The following is an 8,290-nucleotide window of genomic DNA, read 5'->3' on the forward strand; positions in this document are numbered from 1 at the left end:
AGAAGAAGAAGAAGAAGAAGAAGAAGAAGAAGAAGAAGAAGAAGAAGAAATAAAGAAGAAGGGGATGGAGAGGAGAGAAAGGAAAAGGGAACATAGAGACCTGACAGGGCCAGGCAGGATGAGGTGGGAGGGGACAAAACCTCACAGTCTCTCACAGTCTTGGGTCAGGGAAGCTCCAGGCGCCCAGACCCCGGTGACCTTGGAGGATGACCTCACCTCTCCAGACCTTCCTCTCCCCGCTGTGAGGTGAGATAGATGGCAAGTGGCATGTTAGACTCCCATGGAAGAGACCGGGACGCTGGCTCTTTGGCGGAGGCTGGGCAGCGGGGGAGGATGAACTCTCTCCGCTGTCAACTACTCTGAAGTGCGTTTGCAGTAATTGCTGCTCTGCGTCAGGTTTCACCAGGGGGAGCCTCATGCCGGGATCGCTGAGGAGGAGCTCAGGACAGACAAGTTCATGCTGCTGAATAGGGAGGGGCACACGCCCTCTATCCCCAGCCTGGTTTCCTAGACACAGGGGCTCTGGTGCAGGGGGCGTTAGCCCCCACCGCACAGCCCCACGGCTGGGGGAAGGCTCCCTTGGGGACTGCAGTGCCCACATGTGCAGAAATCCTGGTCGAGGGGGCCTTCTGATACAGGAAACCACCAAACGACACAGGGAGAAAAACTGACTTCCCATCCTAAAAGGTACCTGGAACGAGCTCGTGTTCTCTAAAACCAATGAATGAATTTTAGAAACAAATGGAAGTTATGAGCAGAGTATATTTATTAGGGGAAGGAAAGTTCCTGTCCTAGAGAGGGACGGGAGGGGGGCCCGAGCGGGTTGTTCCCCTGGGGGCTGTCTCTTCCAGGGACACTTATAAAGTAAAACCATGTGGTGAGGTGGGCTTAAGGTGGTGGAGAACATGGGAACTCGCTGAGGTGGACATGAGGTGGGACAAATCTATGGTCAACCAATGAGATCACAAGCACCATTGCTCAGGTAAAATTGATTGAATCCAGGACCAAATGGGGAAGCGAGGCACGGAGCAAGCAGGCATGAATACGGGACAGGGTCTCTTCCTGTTGGGGGCTGGGCTAGTGACTCACTTGGGCTCTTTCAAGGTGATTGATGCCTATTTAGAATATCAGTCCCAGATGCCCATCCCCAGGGAAGCATGTAGCTGTGCTTCCTCTTTTTGTCTTGGTCTTGAGGTGTGGCCCATATGGGAGTGTCTGTCTCTTCCAGGTTGCAAAGCCACCTTGTCTTCCATCTTGTCTCCTTGAGGCCTGGTCCTGTCTGACTGCCTAGAATATTTCTATCTAATTCAGCTGCCTATAACACTTCTGCGGCTGGACCAGGAGGCAGAGCTGCCTTCTCTTCCTGACTGCAGCCCCACCTTGGTGGCAGCAGAGTCCACCTGGTGTCTCTGGAGGTGCCCTGGATCTCTGCCTCCGCCTGGTCTCACCGCCTCCGCCTGGTCTCACCGCCTCGCCTGGTCTCACCGCCTCCGCCTGGTCTCACCTGTGGCAACCTAGTTTTGCAAAGAGGCAGCATATTCTATGACAGGGCTAGGAAGGGGGGAGGACAGCCCCAGCATGCCCCCAAGACGCACCTTCTAGGGGAGGGAAAACATGAGCAGGAGCACTCCACAAGGACACGCTGGAAGGACCAGTCCATCCGGGGAAAGCTGAGGGCCTGCCTGGGCTTTGTCCGCTGGAGAGTGCGGGGAGCTCTAGTTGCTGCTAAACATGTTTGGTGCCCACAGCTGGGAGGACAAGGGAACCAAGAAGACTGGTGGCCGTGGGATCACAGAAGGCCACTGAAAGACCCCTGGGGTGCAGTCCTGGAGGAGGTCAGCTGGGACAGGAGGTGGTGGTAACTGCCGAGCGAGCGGGTGTTTGGAAATGTCTCTTGGTGGAGTTCTGACCACACCAAGCCTAGGGCGTGGTCAGGGAGTGGGGCTTGGAGGTCAAACTCTTCAGAGGACAGCAGGCCAGGGTGTTGGAGGGGCCACCCAACTGGGAACTGAAATCACCAGGGATCTAGGGGTGGGAGGAGACAGAGACAGGCTGTCTTTGGGGCTGGATAGGCATGCCTACTTCCCGTTAGAGCATATTGGCTTCCTGTTAAGAATGCCCTACGTCATGAAATCAGGAGCTCAGGAGGGACCAGGGGAGGGTGTGAAAATCAGGTAGGAGCGGGGAGGGTCAGAGAAGAGCACAGACAGCTGAGTGAACCGGGGTGACCTCAGGAGGACAGAGGACAGGACTGATGAGATTCATCCTGGAGTCTAGAGTGGCAAAAAATGGTGGGAAGTGGCAAGGATCATGGGTTTTGCCTGGGGAGGAGGCCAGCAAGGGTGGTTTTACCCAGAGACCCTCCTAGAGCTCTAATGGGGCAAAGAAACTGAGGAAGGGGTGGCTTCAGGCAAGTGCAGAGCTCCCTGGTGTCCCCAGGTGATGTGGCTAGCAGAGACGAGGCTGCTCTCCCGCCCACCCTGCGCCCTTCACCAGGTGGAGACCACTCCTACAGCCCAGCCCCGGGGGTCAGGCCCTCCTCACAGCCCCCTGCCCAGCTGATAGGTGACAGGAGGGACACAGGCAGGAGGCAGTGGGAGGTGAGGGCTCTGTTCACCTGGCTGCCAACCTGAAGCCCCACCCCCTTCCTAAATCCCCTCCGGACAATCTCATCCCAAGGCGGAACACATGGCACTGCTGGACAGGCAAAAGCAGTAGGCTCACCTTTCTGTGCCCACTTCAGGCTCCACGTGTGGCCTTGTGGTGGCATCCGAAGGTGCTGTCCCCTGAAGCCACCTTCCTGGGGGTCCGTAGCCCCACTCCCCAAGCACTGGACCCACTGATCTACATGCTAGAGCTGGGCACAGCCTGCAGGTGCCCTTCTTGCTGTGCACAGGGGTGCTCCACATCCTCTGGACTGTAGCCCTGTGATCCACACTCTCTCTCCATGCCATGGGGGGCCATGCCACCCTCACCACCTCAGTACTCAGCTCAGCCACTCTCCATCACCTCTCACTGGGCTGATGGCACCAGCGCACCCCCCAGCTGGTCCTTCAGCATGTCTCCACCCCCTGGGCCTGGCCGCCCTCAGCTCCTCCACAGCCCCTGTCCTTCCCACCACCTGGTGTCCACCCAGAACTCCACATGGCTGACCTGGGCCCCTGGTTCCCTGCCACCAGTGTGATCCCTGCTCTGGCCTGGCAAATACCCCAAATTCAAGGCAAAACAGACTGCTTGTTGGCTGGAGCAGGACAAAATCCAGAACAGATTTTCATCTATCGCAATCAATTGATGAAAGGGCTGTAAGATTCTTTTTTTTTTTTTTTTTTTTTGCGGAACCGGGGATCGAACTCAGGCCCTTGCACTTGCCAGGGAAGCACTTATTCCACTGAGCCATCTCCCTGGCCCCAGGGCTGTAAGATTCTAAAAGCCGGCCTGCTGGGGACAGCCCCAGGGGCAGCAGAGGGCACTGTCCAGCAGCAGACACCAGCCCAGCCTCACCTGAGCATTCCTGCTTCTTCAAAGTGGCAACTCCTGAATTATTTTTATTTTTAGTTCACATTTTTTATCCCAGTGCTAACCAGAGCTGACCTCGCTGAGCTTCCAAGACCAAGGAGAGCCGGCATGTCCAGGGCGCTGGGGCCAAGGACTAGCTGGGGCTCTTCTGAGACAGGGTCTCCCTATGCCTTCCAGGCTGGCCTTGAACTCACTGTATAGGCCAGCGAAGCTCCCACCTCAGCCTCCTGAGTGGGGGATGCAGGCGTGCCACGCCACACCCAGCCAGCACAGCAGCCGTCCCTGAACACCAGGCTTCCCCACGAGCAGTTCGGTTGGCTCAGAGACAGCCCTGCAGTCAGCTCACACCTGCTGTGGCAAGCCAGACAGCTGACATGCTGACTCTCCTGCGCAAAGAGCCTCACGGGCTTGAGCCCTCCTCAGCCAGCACCAAGCTAATACACCCCTCCCTGTGACTGCTTCCAGGGCCGGACCTCAGCACCAGCGCAGGTCAGGCATGGCGGGGGCTGGGCGCAGGGCTGCTGAGCTGCGTGAGAGCGCAGGTGGCAGGTACTGAAATAAATGTTCCGCCCTGGAGGTGAGCAGGAGTAGAGAGCCGCTGCGTGCCGGGCCCTGTGCAGACGGCACCGATGCCCTCACTCCTCAGAAGATTACTCCAAATGTGTCATGCAGACCGAAGTGTGCAAGGCATACAGATACCTGTATGCAGGCCTAACTAGGATGACCGCCTGCACACCTGCGGCCCGGGAGGCCACCAGACAGGGACAGCTCTTCAGAAGCCTCTCAGTGCTGACCCCACTGCTCACGACTCCTTCCCCCTACCTCCTCTAGGCTACTACTTCAAAGTTTTGTTTTATTTATTCGCTCTTTAAATTTTTTAGAGGAACCAGGGATTGAACTCAGGCCCTTGCGCTTGCCGGGGAAGCACTTATTCCACTGAGCCATCTCCCTGGCCCCAAATGCCCTTTATTTCAGACAGGGTTTCACTAAATTGGCCAGGCTGGCCCCAAACTTGTGGTGCTTCTACCCCAGCCTCCCAAGTAGCTGGCCTTGCAGGCATGCACTACCACACCCAGCAGGCAGCCAGGCTGGCCTTGAACTCTTGGCAAGTCCCCCGCCTCTGTCGCCCACGTGCTGGATCACAGGTATGTGCCAGCCAGCCTGGCTCCCAACTTAGAACATTACCTCGCCAGGCATGGTGGCTCACACCTGTAAACCTAGCACGCAGGAGGCTGAGGCAGGAGGATCACCGTGAGTTCTAAGCCAGCCTGGGCCACAAAGTGAGCTCAAGGCCAGCCTGAACTGCATAGCAAGATCTTGTCTCAAAAGACCAGGAAAAAAAAAAAAAAAAAAAAAGTCAGTCTCACTCTAATGACAGCGCTCAGTCCTGGGAAGCCGGAGCTCTTTGGTGTAGGGTCAGGGGCCACACTGGCATGGGGTAAAATGGGGGACACAGGACAAAAATCTTCACATGGGAGTAGGCCAGGTTCATCCGGGCATTCCAGCTGAGGGCTTAGAACTGTGAAATAGTGGCAAGGACAGTAGGTGATCTGTGTGTCCCCAGAGCCACCCCACCGTACTTGGGGGGCCCCTTGCACCTCCTCTTCCCTGTATTGGGTCTTGTCCTTGTCTTCCTCTTTCCTGGTTTTTTTTCTTGTTTTGGAGATTTGTGCGTCCGAAGTGTCGACACAGACTCGCGGTGAGCGCCACATGGTTGGCTGGGTGTAAATTCTGGGGTGGGAGTCGTTCTCCTTCCACATTTACTTTGACATTCTCTTGAGGACTACGTGGAGAAACCCACAGCTGCTTGTGCTAGTTTACAGGTTCCCTTGTTCTCATTACATTCTCAGACCAGTAAGACGGGCTTGCTTAGCATCCCCGGGGAGCACCCTCATTCTTTAGGTCTGACCCGTGAGGAGGAGGGGAGGATTAGAGAGTATCAGCTACGGACCATATGGAAGTTTTGAATGACATAAACTCAGAGATTCAGGGCCGGGGAGATGGCTCAGTGGAATAAGTGCTTCCCTGGCAAGCGCAAGGGCCTGGCAAAGGTTTCTTCCCAGGCTGCACTAGGACAGACGGGTTACTTTTTTAGCTTTCTTCAACCACCTTTCTACCATTCTATTTGGTTTTTAATTTCTGCTACTAGTTTCTGGTTTCCAGTAGCTCTGTTCTCTTACAGATTTTCATTACATTATGTATACCATTCTGTGTGCACGTATGCTATGGTCTAATAGCGCCTCTTGTCTGAGGGTAATAAGGCAATGAGGGTAGTACTTTCTCCCATTGTCTTTCCCCCTGCACCTATTCTTCGTTTTTCATGAGGCTGACTTTTGTTTCTCCTTGGAGTGCTAGAGATCTGACTGGGGTCTGCTATGGAGTTTTTTTTTTTTTTTTTTTGCTAGGGAGTTTTTGTTTGTGTTTGTGTTTAGTTTTTTGTTTTGTTTGTTGCCTTTTGACACACGGTTCTCCTATGCAGTTCAGGGATAGGAACTTCAAACTCACAGGGATCCACTTGCCTCTGCCTCCTGAGTGCTGGGATTACAGGGTGCACCACTACACCCTGCCTGTAGTTCCTGGATTTTGCCAGTGGCTGTTTTGCTACTGTCTGTTTCTGTCTGCCTCCCTCTCCCTCCCCCTCCTCTCTTTTTCTCCCCATCCCTGCCAGCTGACACAGAAGAGATGATTTACCGCCCACATAGCTGACAGCAGAACTTTCTAGTCCAGCATGCCACAAGTCCAGAGCAAAGGGTGGTGCTTTAGGTATAGGAAAGGAGGGTTCCTCAGAGGTGGTCTTGGCCGCCAGGCGGCCATGGACGTCCTAGATCCACTGAGACACCTCCTAGACAGTGGGCAGCAGTACACAGTGGTCTCTGGCCTCCAACATTCATTCTGTTGGTCCCTCCAGCCTCCACAGGTCACAGCTGGTTTGTGTCCTCCCCTTCCATCCGTGCAGCCTGAGCCTGCGCTTTTTCCTCCGCTGGTTTCTTTTTCTTTTCTTTTCTTTTCTTTTGAGACAGGGTTTCACTGTGCAGTTCAGGCTGGCCTTGAGCTCACTTTGTAACCCAGGCTGGCCTCAAACTCACAGTGATCCTCCTGCCTCCACCTCCTGAATGCTGGGATTACAGGTGTGACCACCTCTCCGGCTCACTGGTTTCTAAGAAGATGGTGCCAAAGCTGCGTCCCCTTCCCACCAGGAGCCTCCTTCGAGTTCCAAGGCTCCAGAACTGCCTGCTCATGACAGCGAGTGAGGGATCTGAGAAGCTGACTGGTGCTCCTGCACAGCACCCCAATCTGGATCATTAGCTCTTCAGCCGGGCAGTGTTCCGATACCCTGCCCCACCCGGAGTGACACCACTCCAGGCTCCCCGTCAGTGCGGTTCGGCGACCGCTGCAGGCAGTGCGCCATGAGCTGGGGCCACCAGTCGGCCGACATCAGCCCCAGCCGAGGGGCTCTGCCCCTTTTCATGGAGGGAAGCATCTGTTGAAGATGGGGCACCTTGGACCCCCAAATCCGTGCCCGGAGCCCTGCTGCTGCCCCAAACACATGCCTTGGAGACGTGAAGGGCAGGAGCAAGGGCTAGCTCCAGAGAGGTCACCTAACTCTTGGGCTGGGACAGAGCAACAGGGACTGAAGTCACCTCGTCTGGGGATGAAACGGGAAACACTGGCTCTCACCGAAATGGACAGGCCACGGACTGCGGGTCACCCCGATCCCGGTGACAGGTGCCTTAACGCCTTGTGGAAAAACAGGACGGTGTAAAAGTAGGCATACGCTGATGGCCCCAGAAATCCGCAGTCTTTCCTTCGTCCTCCTTGCGGCCGTCCTGGCCAGCGTCCCCAGATGGCTCTCCTGTCCCAGCCGAGCCCGGTCAGACCCCGGAGCCCGGGCTCTCCTAGCCCTGGGCAGCCAAGCGCGTGCGTCCAGGTCTGCGGCGGGTTGCGCAGGCTCGGCGAGGCCCAAAGCCCGCCCCCCAGCCTGCGCGGCGGTTGCCTAGGAAACGCCCAGCGGCCTCCGCCAGTCTCCGCGCCCCGAGAAAAGCTAGGCGGAGCTCCCGAGGGGCCCGGGGCCCGGATGTAGGCGGGGCCCGACGAAGCCAGGGGCGGGGCGGGGCCGTGGTCGCCGGTGGGCGTGTCCCGACGGCCGGCGCGGCCTAGCGGAGCGGGGCGGGCGGAGCGCGGCGCGTGGGGCTCGCCATTAGCCGTCGCTCGCTTCGCCATCGCGGGCTTTGTCTGGCCACTCGCTTCCCCGGCGGCGGAGGCAGCGGAGCTGCGGCTCGGGTCTCCGGCCCCCGCGCCACCCGGAGCCCCCGGCCTGCGCGCCCAAACCCACGCTCGGTGAGTGGCCCCAGGGCGCGGGTTTGGGGAGCGAGGCCGCTCCCGGCGGCGGCGGCGCCGAGCTCCACGCGCCCGGGCAGGCCGGGAGCCATGCTGGGCTAGACTGAGCCGGCTCTGGAGCGGCTCCGAGGCCCAAGCCGGCGCCTCTCGCCGTTTCCGGAGCGGAGAAGCCTAAGGGACTTTTTTGTTCGGGAGATCGGGGTGGTTTTTTTTTAAAGTTTTGTGGGCGCCGCTAGGCAGCGAGGGTGACCGCGAGGCAGTGCCGAAGCCTGGCCGCCGCGCGTGCACCGAGCTGGGCCGCGCTCCGAGGAGGGTGCGACTGCCCGGAAGGCGGGCAGGGCCGAGTGGGACGCCGAGCCAGCGCGGAGGTCGGAAGCGAGCTCCGGCGCGGATCGCCGCGGCGCGGCCGGCATTCGGCTTCCGCGGCCACCGGGGG

The sequence above is a fragment of the Octodon degus genome, unplaced genomic scaffold, assembly GCF_000260255.1.
Source record: "Octodon degus isolate 3935 unplaced genomic scaffold, OctDeg1.0 scaffold00006, whole genome shotgun sequence".
In the NCBI taxonomy this organism is placed as follows: Eukaryota; Metazoa; Chordata; class Mammalia; order Rodentia; family Octodontidae; genus Octodon; species Octodon degus.